The 10387-nt window shown below is 34.4% G+C and overlaps 1 long non-coding RNA gene across 3 annotated transcripts; it reads right to left on the bottom strand.

Annotated features, from left to right (window-relative positions):
- Positions 1–3563: 3563 nt before the first annotated feature.
- Positions 3564–5844, bottom strand: LOC148791350 (uncharacterized). Of its 3 annotated transcripts, XR_016076764.1 has the most exons (5): positions 5636–5844; positions 5249–5368; positions 4839–4985; positions 3947–4119; positions 3564–3836 (listed from the first exon to the last, which is right to left on the bottom strand). It is a non-coding gene; the product is annotated as an uncharacterized LOC148791350 (long non-coding RNA). The 3 variants fall into 3 exon arrangements; XR_016076765.1 differs by having other exon boundaries at positions 3564–4119; positions 4839–5056; XR_016076763.1 differs by having other exon boundaries at positions 3564–4119.
- Between the last annotated feature and the right edge of the window lie 4543 nt (positions 5845–10387).

Genomic DNA, 10387 nt, shown 5'->3' with positions numbered 1-10387 from the left:
TTTTAAATATTATTTCTTTTAATTTTTAGTTGTAATTGTTAACCATATATATGTATTGATTGTTTTGATGAACACAAAAGTTAATAAAATCTATTTTATTCCATTAAATAATACAAAAGTGAAATGGCTTAGTGTATTAAAGTAGTGTTAAGAGATTTGGTGCTATCATTAATTGACTCGGGTTCAAGTCACACCATAAGCATTAAGAAACTATTTTTAGTAGAAAACATTTTGTCAAGGGGTTTAACGAGTGGGACAGGACATGATGGGTTTAACGGTTTTGGGATGGGACGGGTTTGAGAAATGAGAGGAAAAGCTAGACGAGTTTGGAATCAGGGGTACATAAATGGGCTTAAGAATGGGTAGGACAATTTGCACCGGTACCCTACCCATTGCAATTCCTACCAACACTTGAATGGGACAAAAATGCCCTTTTTAATAATGGATTTTTATGGCTGAAATGGGTATTGCCTTATCTACCTGAGAAATAAAAATACATGGATGTAAATGCACTTACCTAGGTATGTGTTTCCTAGGAAAAACTTACCCAAGTAACTATATTTACTCACGTAACTTATCAAAAAGCAAACGGGGACTAAGTGTAGAGTGTAGTTTATTAAGTTCAAGCAAGGGCGACACTAACGAGAGATTGGATTTTCTATACTCGTTTGGTATGTGCCTAGGTACACTTCCAATGCTTCTCTAGTGCGATAAAATAGGGAAAATTTTTGGGCCTAGTGCCACTTTGATCTCGAACTTTCAAAATATGACAATCAAGTACTTGTAACTGTTAACCAACCGTTAAGTGGCATTTGAAAAAGACACAAATGCCCTTCGAGGGTCTTCTAATTTTCTTTATCAACCATCCAAAAATTAACAGTATCAAATCCTTGCCTCTTCTATTCAAGAAAGTTGGGGTTACCAAAATGTCCACTCAAACATGACCCCAACTTTCTTGAATGGAAAAGGCAAGGATTTGGAACTATTAATCTTTTGTCAACATTTAGATGGTTAATAAAGAAAATTAAGTAACACTTGAAGGACATTTGTGTCTTTTTCAAATGCCACTCAATGGCTAGTTAGCAGCTGGTTAACGACAGGTATTGGATTGTCACGTTTTAAAAGTACAAGGTACTAATCAAGAATTTTCCCATAAAAACAAATGACATGTTTGCCCCATTATATTTTCATAAATTTTTAAAATTTAAAAACTAAAAAAAAAAGAAAGTGTAAGCTCTGCATCCCAATTCCCAAACCCTGATCATATAAGAGGTGGTGAACCCACCAGTCTTGAGCAGATTGGAAGAATTTTCACACAACGTTGCCTCAATGGTATTTTTAATGTAAGTGTTGCATAGGCTTGTGGACAAACAATCCAATGGTGATCACAACAAAATGTCAGAGCAATTGAGGTACATAATGTTGTTGTGCTGGTGATGTTGAAAGGAAAGCTACTATTGAGGTGGGGAGGTCTTTGCTTGCAATATCGGTAGTCATACAAGTATTGCCAATGAAGCCCACTGGGCTGATCACTAACCATTGGTTTTCGTGGGAGATGGATGATCTGTTGAGCGCATCGAATAGAAGCAAGCCAAATACACACTATTATTTCATTTGTTAATATTTCAAACTCAAGATTATAAAATAAAAGTGGATAATATTCGGATTTCAGAGTCTCTACACATTGGGGATTTATAAAATGAACTCTGAAATCTCAAAGAAGGAATCTATGATGACATTATGGATTTGTCACCAGTTTAGAGATAGGAAACATTTCTAAATCCTTCTTTTCAACGTATTCTTCTCTAATGAATCAAATATCAAATAAAATCCTGGTATGGGTCCTCTTGGCTTTTCACCACAAGATTTGGGGGAATCAAGGTCCTCTGACTTCTTCACCACAGCTGAAATCGTCAACCATGAGCTTAGTTAATTTAAGGGTTTGAGCTTTTTATGAAGCCGACTATTGAACATGGCACACCTAATTCAGAACCTATGAGATCATCTAACATTGAGAAGAAAACTTGATAACTGGGATGGCTTCAATGCGCTTCAATGACTTCGGTAATGAAAGAGTTGAATGCTAGTATATTTCAACTTTGCTTCAGTCAAGCTTGAATAGGGGTACAAGTCGTGGCATCTTACAGATTTGGGAGACAATGAAGAAAAAAAATAGAGCATGGCAGACTGATTCAGTCTTCTTGCAAGGAGAACGAGAGAAAGATGGGAAGTCACGGGACTAGTGCTCTCTTCAGTTGGGAGGTCATTGCTTATTTCCGACTAATTGCAGTGTTAATAAACAAGGGGAAATAAGAGAGAACAAGAACGAGAAAGGGAGAGAGAGAGTTCTGGTTCATTGGTTCTAAGACTACAAAAGGGAGGGGAGGAATAAAGGAGAGGGAAGAAGAAATAGAACATTTTTCTTTTTACGCTTTTAAATTTCGAAATTAATGAAAATGTAATAGGGCAAGCATGCCATTTAGTTTTGTCACACAAGTGAGCTAGTGCATGCATGCAAACTACAACGTGTTCCAATCTCATTGGAAGTGTACCTTGACACATACCAAACAAGGGCAGGAAATCAGAGCAGCCGGGTCGGGGGAAAAGATGGCAATAGGTCGGCTTTATTACGGGTTCGATCATGTCAACCCGATTCAAATTATTCCCCTTAGGCCTAGGGATGTCAATGGGTCGGGTTGAATGGTAAACCCAGATTGATAGGGTTTTGATTCTTCAACCTGAGTTGGGTTTATGTTTTGACATACTGACAAACTCCACAGGGTCATGACACCTGCATACATACAAAGTATTCTTGTAATTTTTTTACTTCTAACCCAGATTGATAGGGCTTTGAGTTTCTTCTTTTCTTAAATGGGAAAGGTGATATCTTAGGATCTATAAAACAATTTCCTAACTTACATTAATGGATTTTAGGTCTTCAAAACATGTTAAAAAAATATTTGAAATGCTAAATTGTTAGATCGGGTTCAGGTTAGGCTCTATAGTGCAGGGCGGGTTCGGGTTGAGACAAAATTGTTCCGAACCTGACCCGTTAACATCCCTACTTAGGCCCTTACCCTAACTCCTTACTCTTAACTAGGGGTAGGGGGCGTCAACTGTATTGGATTTGGTTTAATCCAATCTGATCCAATATGAGTCCATTACAAATGGACCAAGTCTAATCCAATCTGATAAATATCCAGTCTAATTCAATATAAGGACCGTCCAATCTGTTCAAATTGGTTTAAATTTAGATTGATTCCAACCCAAATTTAGTCCATTATAACACCTATATCTTACCGGACTAGATATTGATTCAATACGATCTAATCCAATATAAATTTATTATAGATGGACCAGCGGTCCAATTCAATATGTGTTATTGATATGTCCAATCCATCTAAATTGGGTTTGATTTGGATGGTTCCAACCTAAAACCAGTCCATTGACACCTCTAGTCTAGGGGTATACGTATAAGGGACAAATTAAACCTGCACCCCAATAAATTAACTATGCAGGAGCGAGAATGCATGAGTGACAAATTAAAGCTGAAAGTTAAGATCTTTGTCGGTGCCATTATTAAACTAGTAGAAATAGAAAACATATAACAAGTTAGCTGCTTTCCAGTGACTTAATTATATAGATACAGGAGGAAGCCAGTTAACTAGCTAGGAAGTCTATGACTGCAACAGTCTCCTGTATGCATGTTAGAATCTCCCCACTCCTGAAATCCATCTCTTGTTCCGCTGTGATCATTATCGTTCTTTGAACCTGGAACTGCATGCAAATCCACTATCACCTTCATATTGTATTTCCTGCATGCAAACTAAAACACACTGATAGATAGACAGTGGGAGAGAGAGAATGTTAATCAATATATATATAGCTAGAAGTCTAGCTTGAAGATAAAAAGTATATATGCATGTATGGGTTTTGCAGATATTACAGTGCCCATGTAAAAGCATTGTCCAAAGCTTGTAAAGAACCCCCAACAAAAGGCTTAGGTGGTGTTGGATCACTTGCTATCCACCACCCAACTGGAATCCTCACAGCAGTTAGACCATTCTCTCACATGAACATAAAATCCTCTTCCGTGATGTAGGTGCTCCAGTACTGATCCTGATATTGATCAATGCATATATAAAACCTTTAGTTATATATGCAAATTCTCTTTTGGTGATGATGAAGCTAATTAAGATTAATAGTCATATATGTACAATTTAATTACAACGATCAAAAGGGTGATTTTCTAGTTTCTAACATGCATGTTCCCCCAAGATCGATCTCATAATAGGAGTAGGGATGGCAATTTCGTGGAAATTTTCAGGTATCTGACCCATTTCGATTTTAATAGAATTTGTTTATCAAATCGTTTAGGGTTTGGGATTTTAGATTAAAACCCTATAGGGTTTGAGATGGATTTGGATTTTAACTTTAGGGTATTCGATACCCGATACCTGATACCCGGGATACATAAATATGAACCTATTATATTATATATCATGCACAAATTTATAAATTTTAAGTACTAAGGTAATTATTCTATTATTAATATTTTATTTATATAAATTTTTTGAGATTAAAATCATCATTTGATGTAAATTTGGATTTGATAAATTGTTTATTTCATTTAATTATAAAATGCTAATTTTAAAAATTATTTATTTTAATTTTTAGTTAGAATTATAAATCATATATTGATTGTTTTAATGAACACAAAAACTAACAGAATCTACTTTATTTCATTCAATAGCATAAAAGACGAAATGGTTTAGTGGCTTAAAGTAATGTTAAGAGATTAAGTTGGATATAGTTGCACATAAAGTTGGATATAGTACCCGCAAGAAGAACCCGTTTGGTGCTCTGCTACGAACTCTATTTGGATCGTCATCCTTCCTCACAATCTGGAAGGTTTCATAGGAACCAGCTGTGTCTGAAATTGCCACCACGTTGTTCCTTGTCCTTGGTTTATTCAATCCCACCAACTGCTTATTGAACAGTACTCTTAAATTAAAACTTAAAAGCCGATTCATTGATCCTCCATAGCTGCCGGCTTCTGCGTAGAAATGAAGGATGACGATCGAGATGGTGCATGAATATATATATATATATATATATATATATATATATATATATATTAGAAAGAAAGAAGCATGGATTTAAAAAGAACAACCACAATAAGGTTAACCAGATTTTGGCTTTCATCAACGTTTGATATTATATACATAATTAATTGGTAAGAACTTACCCTAAAAGTTTCCCAGCCAGAGGCATCCGGCCGATTTGCAACCAGGATTGTTCCACCACCATTCTCGGCAGAAATATACTTGTGTAACTTGGCAGACATAAACTGCACTTGAATTCCGTCCTAGCAAAGATGGCAATTGCAGAGAAGAACAGAATAGAAATCTGGGTTATTAGTCCTGGTAAAATATTGGTAAGTTTTATATACATGCATATACATACGGATGAACAACAGCACAAGTACGATTAACGGATCCAACCTATGTGGTCTCACGACCCCTAAGAACAATAGATTATCCCTCTTGAAACCCAAAGGATTGATTTCAACCCCAAACATATTATTGCCCTCTAACACATCAATGAAGTTAAAGAAAGAAAGAAAAATTCATACCAAGAGATCTTTGTTGGGAATTCCATCAAACAGAGATGGTTTGATCCACCCTTTCTGCAACAAGCCAACCTCCGAGATTTACAGCTTTGAACGGCAAATTACCACTCAGGCTTTGAGCAAATGACAGGGAGAGAGAACATGACGATAAGTAGAAGGCAAGTAGAGTTTTGATGCAAAGGTGGCAATATAATCCATTCTCCCTTAGAGGCCTGTGGAGGAGTGTGGATATACGGACCCATAAATATATTTATATAAATATATATAGAAAGAGCTGAGGTAAATGAGTCGATGGAGCTAGCTAGCTCGTATCTGGATAATGAATTCGTTCATTAATTGGGTTCAGCCGTACTTGTAAGATTCAACCTAAAGTGCGTATGGGAAAACCCAAATTCATGAAACCAAGACACTCCCAAATATATAAAAGTGGGCGTGACATGACTTTACATACCTTCTTGTAAATTGATAATCAATGCAAATCCTTTCACATCTCCTCATTTGATTAATTTATGGTTTAGAATCTTGAACATGGGCCTCCAGATGGTGGATTAATTAGTCATACAAAAATGGTGGCGTGAGGGATGTAGGTGATTAACAATTTTTAGGGCCCGTTTGGTTTACGGTAATTAGAATCAAAATCTTTCAGAATTGGAGTTAGAATGATCTATTTCTATCAGGAATGGTAATGTGATTTCTATTCCATCCAACCAGACAGTTAAAATCGAAATAACCCATCTCTATTCCCGTAAACCAAAAGAAACCTTAATTTTATATCTAACCAATGTTTTAAGGGGAAATTGTCTAAAACTCACCATGAGTTTTTAGCATTTCTCTTAAACTCACACAACTTTTCAAGATGTCTAAAACTTACCATGTCACTAACTCAACGTTAAACAGACTAACCGGGTGTTAATATATTACAATTTTAACCTTCATAGAAAAATATAAAATATATACAAAATAAATCAATGGGTGTTAATATATTACAATTTTAATATTTATACATGACGAAAAGGAAAACATTCAAAAAATATTTTCAAATATAAAATACATAAAAACATAGAAATTACAAAAAATATAAAAAAAAATTATAGAAATTGCAAATAAAATAAAAAAATTATTTTCAAATTATAGAAACTATAGAATTTGAAAAATAAAATTAGAAAATAAAAAATATAGAAAAAACACCAAATATTATAGAAAAACACAGAAATTACAAATAAATAACAAAAAATATAGGAAAATTTATAGATTGTAGAAAATATAAAATATATAAAAAAAACAGAAATTATAACAAAACACTAAAAATGCAAAAACAAAGGAAAACTGAAAACTGAAAAAGAACATTTTTCCTCTAACTTGCCATTCAAGGATAACTTGACCATAAAAATTGTTATTTATTCTAACATGAACACCTCTATTACTATTAAGAAGCATTAGCGGTGCACTAACAGGTAAATTTTAGAAAATAAAAACTTATAATGAATATTAGACATCTTAAAAAGTTGTGGTGAATTTAAGGAAAATGTTAAAAATTTATGCTGAATTTTAGACAACACACTCACGTGGGAAATAGTAGTTGTTTTTTTCTACTAACGGGAAATAGTAGTTACTTTCTTAATTTTGGCTATACTTTATTTCCCTGATAAAATGACTAGACTCTCCAACATCGCATCATTTCATCTTTTTCTGATACAAAAAATTGGCCAAGGCTACTGGTGGTTGGTGCTACCGCTTATTCCCCACATCAGCTCAATATCTCTCCTCCCAGACCAGAGATAGACGATAGTAATAACTCTCGATTAACGCGTCCAATAAAGGCTTTACAACCAGCACAAAACAACAGCCCAGCAACACCATCGTCATCTATTCAAAGTTCAAATTTGGTAAACTAAAATCATTATATTATTTTTCCTAGGACAGCATCCATGACAGATCAACAAAATTGATCATAGTAACGGTTGAGCTTTATCCGAATAAAAAGAGGAAAAAAAAAACTATTGTAATGGGGTAGATCTGTAATAAAAGAAATTTGTGTGGCGTTTAAGTTATATACGGTCACGACAAGCTTGATGTGTGTGTAGGGATCATATATAGTTCGATGAAAAGGTTTTATCAAGGTCAGTGGCACTGGATCATAATTTTTTGTGTATAGTCGGGCCTATTTGTGACTCTGACCGGTCCATTGGAAGCATTGTTTATGTGTCATAGGGGGAAGGCCATGATGTGAGGCGATTGTGGCGTCGATGATGTGAGGCACATGTTGTGTTGATAATGTAAGGCAACCATTAGGGCGAAACACACCCATGTACTATGGGCATGGGATAGCTCAATTAGCTTAAACATGGGGTTGGCATGGAGAAGACTCATGATTGGGCCAAAACCACATACCAAGCCTCCCTTCAATGTGCATGGTGTAGTGCCGGTCTATGTACTGTCCCCATGAGCAAGTGTGTGCCCATGAGGAACCTTGGTATCCATGCTAGCCATTAACCAGAGCCGCATCACAAGAGAATGTTGGTCTAGGAGTGCCAAGGTTAGTCATCCAAGGAGTTCGACTACCCCTCTTCAAAGAGTACGCTAAGCTTTTGGAGATCCGCCAATAAATTACTTCTCCCAAAAATCATACATGCAAAATTTATGATAATGCCACTCAACGTAACTCCATCAAGCGTAGACAAAGCTAAGCCTGTATCAAACCGTGACAAAATGGTTGTTGTCATTCAGTTCACAAGGGACGATCGTCCCCCAAAGATCATGGACAAGGACCGTTTAAAGGGAAATTATCCACAAGTAGACCGAAACAGGTTTGTAATAATGTGTATCTCTTAATTCTATTCCTAATTTGAATCGAATCGGGTAATATCTGAATTTAAATTCGATGAGAAAATTCGATATTCAAATCTGATTCAATATTCGATGGATATTGAAAATTAATATTTGAATTCGAATTCAATTAAATATTCGTATATTCAATTCAATTCGAATTCGACCAATTAATTATTTTAGGTAATTAATAAATATATAAAATAAATATTTTATTTATATAAAGTATATAAGTATATAAATTATTTTACATAAAACATTTAAATATTTTATATAATAATTGAATAATCGGTTGAATTTGAATATTTATCAAATCGAATCAAGTCATATCCAAATTTGAATTCAATTAGCTAATCAGTATGAATAGGATACTTGAATTCGACTGATTACAATATTCAAATTATCTGAATTCAATTCGATTATGCGAATCTTGAATTCAGAATCGGATTTTCGAATACCATTGACACCCCTAACTCGTTTTTCCCATTAGAGAAAGATATAAGGGATGTTTTCCTCTACCATTCTATAATAACTAGTGAGCTGTAATCCTCCACCGTTCACTATTTGCTGACTCTCTCTAAAACAGGTATGTATTACTTGCAACTTGTTATTTTTTAAATAAGTATGTATATATTGATGAATTTAAAAAATATATCAAATAAATTTATTTATTTTTATATTATTGTTTAAATTATTTTTATTATCATTTTTGTTAAACTAAATTTTTATTGATCAATGTGAAATTATCAATGCTTTTTCCAATTTATTTTGGGTATAAAGTGTAAGAATTATTCATTTATGATAAACTAAGTAAGTGTTTGGCAATGATGCATTGCTACAGAGCCATTTTCTAAGAAAATGATGTTGTATCTGTTGCACCATTTTCTAAGAAAACGGTTTTTTTTTTTTTTTTTGGCATTGATGTTGCCACATAGGATGTTTCTAGGGAAAGACACAAGTTTTATTTGGTATCAATTCTCTATAATTGTTTTCAATATTAGCCTACATATCTAATGGTTTACATGATGCCACATTGATGCTACATTGATGCCACATCATGGCACTATTGGCAGCATCAGTTATGAAAGTGAGAAAATGCCAAATTCAATACTTTCTCAAACTACACTTTCCCGAATTCTAAGGCGTGGCTGTTTTATAGAACAACGGTTTCAAATAATGTTGTGTTTCTTAGTGCACCATTTTTTCTGGTGTGGCACAGACATGGAGCCATTTTCTGAAGCAACAACATCGATGCGAAACACCGCCCATATAGATCATCCTACAAACTATATATAAAATACATTGAATCAAAAGGTGTGGTGTGGACAAAATGCCCCTCTAAGTGTGAACTATTTTAGCCTACACAGTTTGTTCAAAGTTCAAAACAATTATAAAATATTATGTGATGTGAATTAATCACTACTAATCTATCTCACCAATTTTTCATCCACGTTATAAAACACCCCTTTAACTTTCTTTATCTTAAAAACTGAACTCTGCAACTTGTTAAAATTAATATTTATTGAGAATATTGAACTTTGCAAGGACCTGGCATGAATGTAGGTAGCTAGGGGCGAAGGCAGGGGTAGCAGAGGGGAGCCATGGCCCCCTATGTCTTAAAAATTCCCATGATAATTATTTAAATCCCTCATATATTTTTTCCCTTCTGCCTTTGGCCCCCTCATAAACCTGAATGTAGGTTCAAAAAGGCACCATACCACATTAAATCTGAGGTGTTTTTCTCTTCTTTCATGTTTATCGGGTTTTGTATAACAATTACCGCACAAAATATCTGAACAAATGATAAAATCGCTCCTTATAAAGAATTAGTAAATCCCATATATAATAGAAGCGCGATATAGAAGGAAGCTAAATATTGAATAAATGAATGAGAGCTTGCATGCTAGATTATTCATGAAAATGTTTAGT

This window comes from Nelumbo nucifera, chromosome 5 (assembly GCF_055504915.1).
Source record: "Nelumbo nucifera cultivar China Antique chromosome 5, China Antique-T2T, whole genome shotgun sequence".
Classification (NCBI taxonomy): Eukaryota; Viridiplantae; Streptophyta; class Magnoliopsida; order Proteales; family Nelumbonaceae; genus Nelumbo; species Nelumbo nucifera.
This window is presented reverse-complemented; position numbering and strand designations above follow the sequence as displayed.